The sequence below is a fragment of the Procambarus clarkii genome, chromosome 29 (assembly GCF_040958095.1).
Source record: "Procambarus clarkii isolate CNS0578487 chromosome 29, FALCON_Pclarkii_2.0, whole genome shotgun sequence".
In the NCBI taxonomy this organism is placed as follows: domain Eukaryota; kingdom Metazoa; phylum Arthropoda; class Malacostraca; order Decapoda; family Cambaridae; genus Procambarus; species Procambarus clarkii.
Window position 1 is genome coordinate 25,471,905 of NC_091178.1, and position 15,000 is coordinate 25,486,904.

Sequence of the window (15,000 nt, forward strand, 5' to 3'; positions counted from 1 at the left end):
TGGTCTTAAAATATCTCCTAGCAATGACGAGACCAATTTTCACAGAGATCAAATTTTTGCTAAGCAGTAGTCACAGGTAAATATATATTATATATATATAATATTATATATATAATATTATATATATAATATTATATATATAAAATTAACTACTTCTTTGCTCAAAGCACCTTTAGACATTCTGAGAGTTGTGCTATTTTATTAAAAAATTAATTAGGCTATATTTTAATGTTTTGTAATGTTTTCATTACTTTTTTTGTTTTGAAATATAAATTGTTGAGTTTTGAAACATTTTGACATTAACTATACCTGAATATTTATAAACAAAAAAATACCAGAACTATGTCCTTGACAATTGCACTAAGAAGTCTTTGCCAAAATCAGGTGCTCAGTGCAGTAGTTAAAAACTTAAAAGTTGTACCACCTCTGGTGCAAGATTAGGGACCCATAGCCTCAGAGAAGAAAATAGAGAGTACTCAGAGAAGGCCTTGAATAATAGGCAGGCTGTTTGTGTGTGTTTCGACGGTAAGCTTGCTGACACCAAATGTAGTTACAGGATTAGAGCTACGCTCGTGGTGTCTCGTCTACCCAGCACTCTTTGTCACATAATGCTTTGAAACTACTGATGGTCTTGGCCGCCACCACCTTCTCACTTAACTTGTTCCAACTGTGTACCACTCTGTATGCGAAAGGAAATTTTTTTATATTTCTTTGGCATCTTTGTTTAGTTAGTTTAAATCTATGACCTTTTGTTCTTGAAGTTCCAGGTCTCGGGAAATCTTCCCTATCGATTTTATCAATTCCTGTTACTATTTTGTACATAGTGATTTTATCACCTCTTTTTGTTGTCTTCTAGTTTTGGCATATATAATGCCTCTGACCTCTCCACATAGCTCTTGCCCTTTAGTTCTGGGAGCCACTTAGTAGCATGTCTTTGCACCTTTTCCAGTTTGTTGATGTGCTTCTTAAGATATGGGCACCACACAACCGCTGCATATTCTAGCCTTGGCCGAACAAAACTCGTGAACAATTTCTTTAGTATTTCGCCATCCATGTATTTAAACAAAATTCTGAAGTTAGAAAGCGTGGCATAGGCTCCTCACACAACGTTCTTTATGTGGGCCTCAAGTGATAGTTTTCTATCTAGAATCAACCCTAGACCTCTTTCTTTTATCAGAATTATATAAAGATTTCTCACATAATTTGTAGGTTGTGTGGGATCTATGTTCTATTCCACATTCCATAACATGGCATTTATTCACATTAAATTTCATTTGCCAAGTGGTGCTCCATATATTTATTTTGTTCAGGTTTTCTTGAAGGGCATGACAATCATCTAAATTTCTTATCCATCCCATTATCTTAGCATCATCAGCAAACATGTTTATATAATTCTGTATTCCAACTGGTAGATCATTTATGTAGACAATGAACATTTCTGGTGCATGTACTGTGGTACTCCACTTGTGACACTTCTCCAGTCCGATTGCCTCTGATTACTGCCCTCATTTTTCTATCAGTCAGAAAATTTTTCAGCCATGTTAGAAGCTTACCTGTCACCCATCCAAAATTTTCTAGTTTCCAGAACAACCTCTTATGTGGAACTCTGTCGAAAGCCTTTTTTATGTCTAGATAGATGCAGTCGACCCAACTACCTTTTTCCTTTAAAATCTCTGTGGCTCAATCATAGAAACTGAGTAAATTCGATACACAGGATCTTCCAGATCGAAAACAATACTGTCTGTGTGATATTATATAATTTCTCTCCAGGTGTTCTACCCATTTAGTTATTATTTTTTTTCAATCTTTTCACTGTTACACTTGTCAATGATTCAGGTCTATAACTGAGAGAGGTGGGGTCTTCCCTGTTGCAACTTTTGTAGATTGGAACTATGTTAGCCTTTTTCCACATGTTTGCTATGACTCCTGTACACAGGGATGCCTGAAAGATCAGGTGAAGTGGAAGGCTGAGCTCAGATGCACATTCTCTCAGAACCCATGGTGAAACTCCATCTGGACCAACTGCTTTGTTCTTACTTAGCTACTTTAGCATATTTTCCACTTCATCTCTAGACACCTCTATACGCTCTATGATGTTCTCAGAAATTCTTATTGTGTCTGGTTCTCTTAAGATTTCATTTTGTATAAACACACTTTGGAACTTTTGGTTTAATGTTTCAGACATTGCATTATCATTTTCTGTGAATCTGTTTCCTATTTTCAACCTCTGGATATTATCCTTTACCTGCAATTTTGTTGTTTATGAATTTGTAGAATAGGCCCAGTTCTGTTTACATTTATCCATTATCCCTTTTTAAAATTTCTTTCTGCCTCTTCCCTTACTGCTGTATAGTTGTTTCTCGCATCTTTGTATCGCTGGTATGATTGGGGGTTTGGCTTCTTTCTATTTTGATACCTGCTTGATGGGGTTCTGCTCTTCTACCCCCCAAGCCCGGCCCGAGGCCAGGCTCGACTTGTGAGAGTTTGGTCCACCAGGCTGTTGCTTGGAGCGGCCCGCAGGGCCACATACCCACCACAGCCCGGCTGATCCGGAACTTCTCTTAGAAAACAGTCCAGTTTTCTCCTGAAGATGTCCACGGTTGTTCCGGCAATATTTCTTATAGTCGCTGGGAGGACGTTGAACAACCGCGGACCTCTGATGTTTATACAGTGCTCTCTGATTGTGCCTGTGGCACCTCTGCTCTTCACTGGTTCAATCTTGCATTTTTTTCCATACCGTTCACTCCAGTACGTTGTTATTTTACTGTGTAGATTTGGGACCTGGCCCTCCAGTATCTTCCATGTGTATATTATTTGGTATATCTCTCGTCTCCTTTCTAGAGAGTACATTTGGAGAGCTTTGAGACGATCCCAATAATTTAGGTGTTTTATCTCGTCTATGCGTGCCGTATATGTTCTCTGTATTCCCTCTATTTCAGCAATCTCTCCTGCTCTGAAGGGGGAAGTGAATACTGAGCAGTACTCGAGACGGGACAACATAAGTGACTTGAAGAGTACAACCATTGTGATGGGATCCCTGGATTTGAAAGTTCTCATAATCCACCCGATCATTTTTCTGGCCGACGCAATATTTGCTTGGTTATGCTCCCTAAACGTTAGATCGTCGGACATCATTATTCCCAAATCCTTGACATGCTGTTTTTCTACTATGGGAAGATTCGATTGTGTTTTGTACCCTGTATTATGTTTCAGATCCTCATTTTTGCCGTACCTGAGTACCTGAAATTTATCACTGTTAAACATCATGTTATTTTCTGCTGCCCAATCGAAAACTTTGTTGACATCTGCTTGTAGTTTTTCAATGTCTTTCATTCCATGTTTGTGTCTTTTGGTCTATGGCCCTCTCTCAATTTCTGTTGAACCAATCCTGTTTTCTGGCCCTGCATCTCTGTTTTGGTATGAATGTTTGTGTGCCTTCATTGTATATTTTGCAAAATTTGGCATACATTTAATTTACTTCCCTGTCTAGCAACAAGTCTGCCTAATTACTTATTAAAAAAAAATTTGAAGTTCCCCATAGTGACCTCTCTCTCTTGAAATCAAGTTTATCAACTGTTTCAATGTCCCATTTTCTGTGTGTGTGTGGTTTGGAGGCTAAGCTTGCTGATACCATGTGTGTGTGTGTTTGGAGGCTAAGCTTGCTGATACCATGTGTGTGTGTGTTTGGAGGCTAAGCTTGCTGATACCATGTGTGTGTGTGTTTGGAGGCTAAGCTTGCTGATACCATGTGTGTGTGTGTGTGTGTGTTTTGGAGGCTAAGCTTGCTGATACCGTTTGTGTGTGTGTGTGTGTGTTTAGAGGCTAAGCTTGATGATACCATGTGTGTATTTGGAGGCTAAGCTTGCTGATACCATGTGTGTGTGTGTGTGTTTGGAGGCTAAGCTTGCTGATACCGTGTGTGTGTGTGTGTGTTTTGGAGGCTAAGCTTGCTGATACCGTGTGTGTGTGTGTGTTTGGAGGCTAAGCTTGCTGATACCATGTGTGTGTGTGTGTTTGGAGGCTAAGCTTGCTGATACCATGTGTGTGTGTGTGTTTGGAGGCTAAGCTTGCTGATACCATGTGTGTGTGTGTGTTTGGAGGCTAAGTTTGCTAACACCGTGTGTGTACTCACCTGTTTAAATAATAATAGGGGTGTGTACCACCTCTGGTGCAATTGTAGGGACCCACAGCCTTGAAGAAAATAGAGTATTCAGAGAAGACCTTGTGGATTCTCACTGAAACACTAATCTTTTCTTCTCCTATCACCCTTCTTATTTTGTTTTATGCTGTATTCTATTATATATCATATAAATACATAGCCAAATGGCAATATTTATTATGTTCTATACAAAAAGAAGACATCCACTTTATTTTTTTTCTCTCCTTTGTTTCTATGTGGATTTTGTTGTGACTAATGATTCTCCTCCTTCCCATCAACAGGTCTTCCTCACTGGGCTTGCTCGGCTTTTGTGTTACTGTGAGGGTGCCATCATCGTTTACCCTTCAAGACTGACTCATGCTGGCATTGCATTTGTGGACTTCCCTTCACAGTAAACAGTCCTTCTCCATATGGTGATTGTCCAGGGCAAGCAGGGTGTGATTGCCATCTTGGAGAAGCAGGGTCTTTTAATATGAAGAATCTTCCGTCTTCTCTACTTACGCCAGCTTGTGCCGGCCTTGCATTCTTGTTACTTCATGGCCCTTGGGCCTTTTTTATTTATTTTACATAATAAATTTTTTTATTAATACCCGTGTTTCACAAGAGATCCTTAACATTTTAAGCACCAATTGTATTGACTAATGTACGTCTTGTAACCTTTAAGACATAAATAGACAAGACATAGATAAATGAGTGAATAATGCTGAGTGACTAGGTTAGGGCGAGGAACATAGTTCAGTGTCTGGCTTTGGAAGAATGCCTACTGTTTTAGAAACCTTATTGCCATGATCATAATCGTATGGGTTAAAAAGCATTTGTTGTCACTCCTACACTGTGGCTTGTTGAGCTTGAAAACCTTTGCTCCTTGTTCGTGTTACATCTGACCTTTTGAAGAAATTGTATGAATCAATATCCTCCAAATTGTTCAGTATTTAAAGGTTTCGCTCTATTACTCTCTCATTTGCATATATCTAAGCATATAGATTAGATATAGATTTAGATTAGATTTTTTAGTCAGGTAAAGGTACATACATTGCAGATGAGTTACAAAGGGAAAGACATTGACTAGAGTTCACTAGCTCTATTGGAAGAGAAACGTCTGCAAGACAAGTGTGGGCAAAAATTAAGGTAGCAGCGGCTCACAACGACCCCCAACGGCTTCATTTTGTATCTTCTCCAACTTGCCCATCCTACCTTTACCAAAAACAAGAAATGACAGGTGCAGCATAATCAATAAGAAATCTTACAGTACTCAAGTACATCATTCGTAGCACTTGGACTCCCACTCCTTTCCACAGCATGCCAAGGCCTTCAGAGGTTGTAATCTCTTCCGACATTGAGTCAACAGTCTGTTCATCTCAGTTTCCAAACTCTCATAGGTATATCCAACATATATGCCTAAATATTTTATATATATTAACTCTATATTTTTACCGTTTATTTCCAATATAATGGGCCTCCGACTTCTACATTCAAACTTTAGTTTTGTCTTCATTAACCACTAGTCCCATGTGGTGACACTGGTTTCCGAAATTGTCCAACACTGTTTGAATCTTTGAAATATCTTTGCCCTGAAACAAAATATCATCAGCATATATGATTGGAGTTACCCAATTTGAGTATTTCTCAGATGCTATCTTATTCATTAGTACATTAAACAGGGTGAGACTCAACACTCCTCCCTGAGGTGTGCAGAGTTCTTGACCTTGATACCTTGAACCATACAACCTTGATACCACACCTGAGCCTTCCTTTCCTGAAGATAATCCCCTATCCAGCGCAATAATCTCCCTTCAACACCAAGACCAGCTAATTCATATAAAATAACCTCTTTGTTGGCTTTATCAAAAGCTCCTTATAAATCAATAAAAATTCTATAATAATCATTACCATTAGCTAGACATTTAATAATACAGTCAGAGGTACTTTTTCCTCTGAGGAACCCGAAAAATTATTAGACAGCTGATCACCTATTATATACAAAAGTTTATTTAAAATGATCCTCTCCATCATTTTACAAAAACACGAGGTTAAAGACACAGGTCTGTACTCTCCATTGGCTTTAGGGATAAGGATGATCATAGTTCTTTTTCATTTACTGGGAATTCTGCCCTCTTTATAACTAATATTAAAGAGGTCTAACAGCGGGCTTTTCGTCATAATGGCAAGTTCATTAAGTATTTCATAAGTTACTCCATCCTCCCCAGGGGGCGGTAGATTTCCCAACTTTAATCGCCGTTATTAGTTCTTCTCTGGTAATACCTGTGCAAGTGACATCACCACTGTTACCTGCTGTAAGTATAAAATCCTTTCTTAGATCTTTCCAAGAATCAAACGACTCTCTCGTTACAGCGGGTAATTAAATGAACTAAGTTTGGCAGCTTCCGCCCATTTATTTACGAGACCTTTTGCAATTCCTTACTGGTCAGGATGTGCAACAAAATTATGCTTTTTACCCCTTATTTCATTTATGTCTTGCCAGATTTCCTTCAAGTTTGTTACTCCTAACTTTCTCTGCAAACTCCTGCCAATACTTGCTCCAAATTTCCTTTCTCTTCTCCGCACACTTTTATGGGGGGATGCTTTTCTATACCAGATGTTTTCCGGTTCAATGTTGCATTAAATACATCTACCTCCTTAATTAAATCTTAATAAAATGCTTCTGCCGAATCTGGCTTATAAGTATCATACCAAGACTTAATATGACCAACAAGACCCCTTAATTCTCCCTTATTAAACTTTAAGCTTTTCCTCTGAAGGCAGGCATGCTTTTTATCTAGTTTAAGCTGTATTTGTAATGCAAAATCTCTTAGCATTTCATCCACAGTAAGACAATTCTCCTCTATGCCCTCAGCATTTATCAAACAAGCATAATCTAATCTCCCTTCCCTCAGATGAGGAGAGGGCTCGCCCAGCAGTTGAACATCTTCATGTTCAACATGTTCATCTTCATGTTCAGATTGTTACCATCCCTATCCCCAGTTTCCTGGAGTGCTGCTATGTTAATATTCTCTCTAAGAGTAATAGTGTACATCCACCGCTCTAGTTTTTAATCCATTAACGTTCCAAGATAATATTATCAATCTACTTTCATCCATGAACTCCGTAATATTTTTTCTTTCTCCTCACTTGCACAACTACTACTAACATCGAAGGTAATAGTATTCATATCTATTTTCTTTGTTATTTTTGTATACCTTTTTACTTTAACGAAGGTACCCCCAGGTGTAGGGAGGAATGATCTTTTCCAGGTATATTTTGAAAATCAGCATCGTTTTGCCACGTACCGCTTCGGTGGGTAGACGGTTCCATGAGTTAATAACTCTGTGGGTGAAAAAGTATCTCCTGTAACTGGTAACTGGCTATTCAGACGAAGGACTTCGGGTAGATGTAGTTTACATGGACCTGAACAACGGTCGTAGTCTGCTGTCTGCTCTGTGTCGAGGCTGTAGCGTCTTGGGTCGATTAGAACTGTACACGCCGAGTGCTACATTCTTGACTGGAGATTGTACTGTGTGCTATTCGATTGATTGATGAAGATTAAGCCACTCAAGAGGTGACACGGGCATGAATACCCCGTAAGTGGTGGCCCTTTTGAGCCATTACCAGTATCAAGAGCTGATACTGGAGATCAGTGGAGGTGCGACTGCACCCTGCGTGACGGGAGATGTCTCCCGTGTGGTGTGTGCTATTCTGATTTATTTATAAAGATTAAGCCACCCAAGAGGTGGCACGGGCATGAATAGCCCGTAATGTGCTATTCTCAAGTCGCTTGCTTATGTACGGTGACGACACCTCACAGTAAGATATAGAAGGGTGGAAAACCGTTACCTGTAAATAGGGATAGGATTAATGCTTGTGTAATTAGTTATGCCATTATGATGATGAGATAATGGAGTATATGGATTACTCGATCACTACATCACCTTCAACTATTACTAGGGGAACTATTCCATGGTCCAGCGATTTTCTGAAAAGGAGTTTCACTGGCAAGCATAGTGAATTAAGAGCATAAGAATAAAGGTAACTGCAGAAGGCCTATTGGCCCATACGAGGCAGCTCCTATCTATAACCACCCAAACCCACTCATATACATGTCCAACCCACGCTTGAAACAATCGAGGGACCCCACCTCCACCACGTTACGCGGTAATTGGTTCCACAAATCAACAACCCTGTTGCCAAACCAGTATTTACCCAAGTCTTTCCTAAATCTAAACTTATCCAATTTATACCCATTGTTTTGTGTTCTGTCATGTGTTGATACTTTTAATACCCTACTAATATCCCCTTTGTTATGTCCATTCATCCACTTGTAAACCTCTATCATATCACCCCTAACTCTTCGCTTTTCCAGTGAATGCAATTTAAGCTTTGTTAATCTTTCTTCATATAAAAGATTTCTATTTTGGGGAATTAACTTAGTCACCCTACTCTAGACACGTTCAAGTGAATTTATATTCATTCTATAATATGGCGACCAAAACTGAACTGCATAATGTAAATGGGGCCTAACCAGAGCAAGATATAGCTGAAGAACCACACCAGGTGTCTTGTTACTAACACTTCGATTAATAAATCCCAGTGTCCTATTTGCCTTATTACGAGCATTCATGCATTGATCCTTTTGTTTTAAATTCTTACTAATCATAACTCCCAGATCCCTTTCACAATCCGACTCGCAATCTCAACACCATCTAGCTCGTATCTTGTAACTATCATCATTACCTAGTCTCAAAACTTTATTTATCAGCATTAAACTGCATCTGTCAATCTTTTGACCATTTCAAAACCCTATTTAGATCAACTTGAAGTGATAGTGAGTCTTCTTCCGTGTTAATTTCCCTACCTATTTTTGTATCATCTGCAAATTTGCAAATGTTGCTACTCAACATAAGAACACAAGAACACAAGAACAAAGGCAACTGCAGAAGGCCCACCGGCCCATACGAGGCAGCTCCTACCTACAACCACCCAATTAATTTGCCAGTTCCTTTACGACTTGGGACTTAAATCCATTTACACTTTGGGCTTCTGAGTCTTTTAGTTTGTCAATGCTCTTCCTGATTGTGTCGCGTGTAATTGGTATTTCTCTTAATTCATTCTCCTTACCTCCGACAAACATTTGTGTTGGTGATGGGATGTCATTCAAGCTTTCTAGTGTGAACACTGATGTTAGGTATTCATTGAGAGTGTTTGCCGCCCTTTTATGATACAACTTAAAATTGTTAGTCTCATCTTTTATGGGTCCTACGGAGTCAGTTCTTTGTTTGGGTTTTACTTCGTATATACTTGCCCGAAACGCTATGCGTATTAGTGGCTTTAGGTATTGTATTTTAAATTTTAAAATTTTGCCCCGAGGTGCGAGTTTATTGGGAGTACTTAGCTGTATCATTAGCAAGGTAATTAACTATAGTTTGCTGTCCTCCGTCCTTTAACAAATCCATTGACCCCTCCCCTAACCTGCCTATTTTGTGCAATAGTCGGTTTAGGATGATCCTTTCAAGCATCTTCCAAGTGCATTACATGAGACTGATAGGTCTATAATTGCCAGGGTCATTGGGTTTCGGTATTGGGACCATTATTGCATGTTTCCATTGTGTGGGCAACACTCCACATAGGAATGACTTGTTAAACAGGTGGAGTAGTGGATTGCCAGACACTTCACACAGTGCATTGAGTATGTCGTAGGTGACGCCATCTTCACCAGGTGCTGTACTTTTACCCTTTTCATAGCCCCCTTTACTTCCTTGGCTGTAATTGGTTCCCCATACTCGTCATCACTAGATTGTGCTCTTTTTATCCTAATCCTTCTGTCATTATGTCGGAGGAGCTGTTCCCTGCTTACTTCTGCAGGGAGGGAGGAGGATGATGCTGCATCACTCCACTTGTGAATTAGTTCTTCAGCCTTACCCTGGGGGTCGTTGTGAGCCGCAGGCCGGGCTCTGCTCCCCTTAGCTACCTTAATTTTTGCCCACACTTGTCTTGCAGACGTTTCTCTTCCAATAGAGCTAGTGAACTCTAGTCATTGTCTTTCCCTTTGTAACTCATCTGCAATGTATGTACCTTTACCTGACTAAAAAATCTAATCTAAATCTATATCTAATCTATATGCTTAGATATATGCAAATGAGAGAGTAATAGAGCGAAACCTTTAAAATACTGAACAATTTGGAGGATATTGATTCATACAATTTCTTCAAAAGGTCAGATGTAACACGAACAAGGAGCAAAGGTTTCAAGCTCAACAAGCCACTGTGTAGGAGTGACAACAAATGCTTTTTAACCCATACGATTATGATCATGGCAATAAGGTTTCTAAAACAGTAGGCATTCTTCCAAAGCCAGACACTGTACTATGTTCCTCGCCCTAACCTAGTCACTCAGTATTATTCACTCATTTATCTATGTCTTGTCTATTTATGTCTTAAAGGTTACAAGACGTACATTAGTCAATACAATTGGTGCTTAAAATGTTAAGGATCTCTTGTGAAACACGGGTATTAATAAAAAAATTTATTATGTAAAATAAATAAAAAAGGCCCAAGGGCCATGAAGTAACAAGAATGCAAGGCCGGCACAAGCTGGCGTAAGTAGAGAAGACGGAAGATTCTTCATATTAAAAGACCCTGCTTCTCCAAGATGGCAGTCACACCCTGCTTGCCCTGGACAATCACCATATGGAGGACTGTTTACTGTGAAGGGAAGTCCACAAATGCAATGCCAGCATGAGTCAGTCTTGAAGGGTAAACGATGATGGCACCCTCACAGTAACACAAAAGCCGAGCAAGCCCAGTGAGGAAGACCTGTTGATGGGAAGGAGGAGAATCATTAGTCACAACAAAATCCACATAGAAACAAAGGAGAGAAAAAAAATAAAGTGGATGTCTTCTTTTTGTATAGACATAATAAATATTGCCATTTGGCTATGTATTTATATGATATATAATAGAATACAGCATAAAACAAAATAAGAAGGGTGATAGGAGAAGAAAAGATTAGTGTTCAGTGAGAATCCACAAGGTCTTCTCTGAATACTCTATTTTCTTCAAGGCTGTGGGTCCCTACAATTGCACCAGAGGTGGTACACACCCCTATTATTATTTAAACAGGTGAGTACACACACGGTGTTAGCAAACTTAGCCTCCAAACACACACACACACATGGTATCAGCAAACTTAGCCTCCAAATACACACATGGTATCATCAAGCTTAGCCTCTAAACACACACACACACATGGTATCAGCAAACTTAGCCTCCAAACACACACACACATGGTATCAGCAAGCTTAGCCTCCAAATACACACATGGTATCATCAAGCTTAGCCTCTAAACACACACACACACATAAACGGTATCAGCAAGCTTAGCCTCCAAACACACACACACACACACACATACATGGTATCAGCAAGCTTAGCCTCCACACACACACAACACACATCACACATGGTATCAGCAAGCTTAGCCTCCAAACACACACACACATGGTATCAGCAAGCTTAGCCTCCAAACACACACATACATGGTATCAGCAAGCTTAGCCTCCAAACACACACACACATGGTATCAGCAAGCTTAGCCTCCAAACACACACATGGTATCAGCAAGCTTAGCCTCTAAACACACACACACATGGTATCAGCAAGCTTAGCCTCCAAACACACACACACATGGTATCAGCAAGCTTAGCCTCCAAATACACACATGGTATCATCAAGCTTAGCCTCTAAACACACACACACACATGGTATCAGCAAGCTTAGCCTCCAAACACACACACATGGTATCAGCAAGCTTAGCCTCCAAACACACACACACACAACACATGGTATCAGCAAGCTTAGCCTCCAAACACACACACACATGGTATCAGCAAGCTTAGCCTCCACACACACACACACACACATGGTATCAGCAAGCTTAGCCTCCAAACACACACACACATGGTATCAGCAAGCTTAGCCTCCAAACACACACACACAGAAAATGGGGACATTGAAACAGTTGATAAACTTGATTTCAAGAGAGAGAGGTCACTATGGGGAACTTCAAATTTTTTTTAATAAGTAATTAGGCAGACTTGTTGCTAGACAGGGAAGTAAATTAAATGTATGCCAAATTTTGCAAAATATACAATGAAGGCACACAAACATTCATACCAAAACAGAGATGCAGGGCCAGAAAACAGGATTGGTTCAACAGAAATTGAGAGAGGGCCACAGACCAAAAGACACAAAAATGGAATGAAAGACATTGAAAAACTACAAGCAGATGTCAACAAAGTTTTCGATTGGGCAGCAGAAAATAACATGATGTTTAACAGTGATAAATTTCAGGTACTCAGGTACGGCAAAAATGAGGATCTGAAACATAATACAGGGTGCAAAACACAATCGAATCTTCCCATAGTAGAAAAACAGCATGTCAAGGATTTGGGAATAATGATGTCCGACGATCTAACGTTTAGGGAGCATAACCAAGCAAATATTGCGTCGGCCAGAAAAATGATCGGATGGATTATGAGAACTTTCAAATCCAGGGATCCCATCACAATGGTTGTACTCTTCAAGTCACTTATGTTGTCCTGTCTCGAGTACTGCTCAGTATTCACTTTCCCCTTCAGAGCACGGTTGCACGGTTGTTCCTGCCGGAACAACCGTGGACATCTTCAGGAGAAAACTGGACTGTTTTCTAAGAGAAGTTCCGGATCAGCCGGGATGTTGTGGGTATGTGGCCCTGCGGGCCGCTCCAAGCAACAGCCTGGTGGACCAAACTCTCACAAGTCGAGCCTGGCCTCGGGCCGGGCTTGGGGGGTAGAAGAGCAGAACCCCATCAAGCAGGTATCAAAATAGAAAGAAGCCAAACCCCCAATCATACCAGCGATACAAAGATGCGAGAAACAACTATACAGCAGTAAGGGAAGAGGCAGAAAGAAATTTTTAAAAAGGGATAATGGATAAATGTAAAACAGAACTGGGCCTATTCTACAAATTCATAAACAACAAATTGCAGGTAAAGGATAATATCCAGAGGTTGAAAATAGGAAACAGATTCACAGAAAATGATAATGCAATGTCTGAAACATTAAACCAAAAGTTCCAAAGTGTGTTTATACAAAATGAAATCTTAAGAGAACCAGACCAATAAGAATTTCTGAGAACATCATAGAGCGTATAGAGGTGTCTAGAGATGAAGTGGAAAATATGCTAAAGTAGCTAAGTAAGAACAAAGCAGTTGGTCCAGATGGAGTTTCACCATGGGTTCTGAGAGAATGTGCATCTGAGCTCAGCCTTCCACTTCACCTGATGTTTCAGGCATCCCTGTGTACAGGAGTCATAGCAAACATGTGGAAAAAGGCTAACATAGTTCCAATCTACAAAAGTGGCAACAGGGAAGACCCCACCTCTCTCAGTTATAGACCTGAATCATTGACAAGTGTAACAGTGAAAGGATTGAAAACAAAAAAAAATAATAAAAACTAAATGGGTAGAACACCTTGAGAGAAATTATATAATATCACACAGACAGTATTGTTTTCGATCTGGAAGAACCTGTGTATCGAATTTACTCAGTTTCTATGATTGAGCCACAGAGATTTTAAAGGAAAAAGGTAGTTGGGTCGACTGCATCTATCTAGACATAAAAAAGGCTTTCGACAGAGTTCCACATAAGAGGTTGTTCTGGAAACTAGAAAATTTTGGATGGGTGACAGGTAAGCTTCTAACATGGATGAAAAATTTTCTGACTGATAGAAAAATGAGGGCAGTAATCAGAGGCAATCGGACTGGAGAAGTGTCACAAGTGGAGTACCACAGTACATGCACCAGAAATGTTCATTGTCTACATAAATGATCTACCAGTTGGAATACAGAATTATATAAACATGTTTGCTGATGATGCTAAGATAATGGGATGGATAAGAAATTTAGATGATTGTCATGCCCTTCAAGAAGACCTGGACAAAATAAGTATATGGAGCACCACTTGGCAAATGAAATTTAATGTGAATAAATGCCATGTTATGGAATGTGGAATAGAACATAGATCCCACACAACCTACAAATTATGTGAGAAATCTTTATATAATTCTGATAAAAGAAAGAGGTCTAGGGTTGATTCTAGATAGAAAACTATCACTTGAGGCCCACATAAAGAACGTTGTGTGAGGAGCCTATGCCACGCTTTCTAACTTCAGAATTTTGTTTAAATACATGGATGGCGAAATACTAAAGAAATTGTTCACGAGTTTTGCTCGGCCAAGGCTAGAATATGCAGCGGTTGTGTGGTGCCCATATCTTAAGAAGCACATCAACAAACTGGAAAAGGTGCAAAGACATGCTACTAAGTGGCTCCCAGAACTAAAGGGCAAGAGCTATGTGGAGAGGTCAGAGGCATTAAATATGCCAAAACTAGAAGACAACAAAAAGAGGTGATAAAATCACTATGTACAAAATAGTAACAGGAATTGATAAAATCAATAGGGAAGATTTCCCGAGACCTGGAACTTCAAGAACAAAAGGTCATAGATTTAAACTAACTAAACAAAGATGCCAAAGAAATATAAAAAAATTTCCTTTCGCATACAGAGTGGTACACAGTTGGAACAAGTTAAGTGAGAAGGTGGTGGCGGCCAAGACCATCAGTAGTTTCAAAGCATTATGTGACAAAGAGTGCTGGGTAGACGAGACACCACGAGCGTAGCTCTAATCCTGTAACTACATTTGGTGTCAGCAAGCTTACCGTCGAAACACACACAAACAGCCTGCCTATTATTCAAGGCCTTCTCTGAGTACTCTCTATTTTCTTCTCTGAGGCTATGGGTCCCTAATCTTGCA

General features: G+C 39.7%; 2 long non-coding RNA genes across 2 annotated transcripts in view; one reads left to right on the forward strand and one right to left on the reverse strand.

Annotated features, from left to right (window-relative positions):
* The window catches only part of LOC138369744 (uncharacterized), a 7,323-nt gene extending 2,579 nt beyond the window's left edge, over positions 1-4,744 (forward strand). The window contains exons 2-3 of the long non-coding RNA XR_011229913.1: positions 1-76; positions 4,441-4,744. The exon at positions 1-76 is cut by the window's left edge and continues 41 nt beyond it. This is a non-coding gene — a long non-coding RNA (uncharacterized lncRNA). The remainder of the gene's footprint in view (positions 77-4,440) is intronic.
* A 5,916-nt stretch (positions 4,745-10,660) lies between these two features.
* LOC138369745 (uncharacterized) overlaps positions 10,661-15,000 on the reverse strand; it is an 8,795-nt gene continuing 4,455 nt past the window's right edge. The window contains exon 3 of the long non-coding RNA XR_011229914.1: positions 10,661-10,965. This is a non-coding gene — a long non-coding RNA (uncharacterized lncRNA). The remainder of the gene's footprint in view (positions 10,966-15,000) is intronic.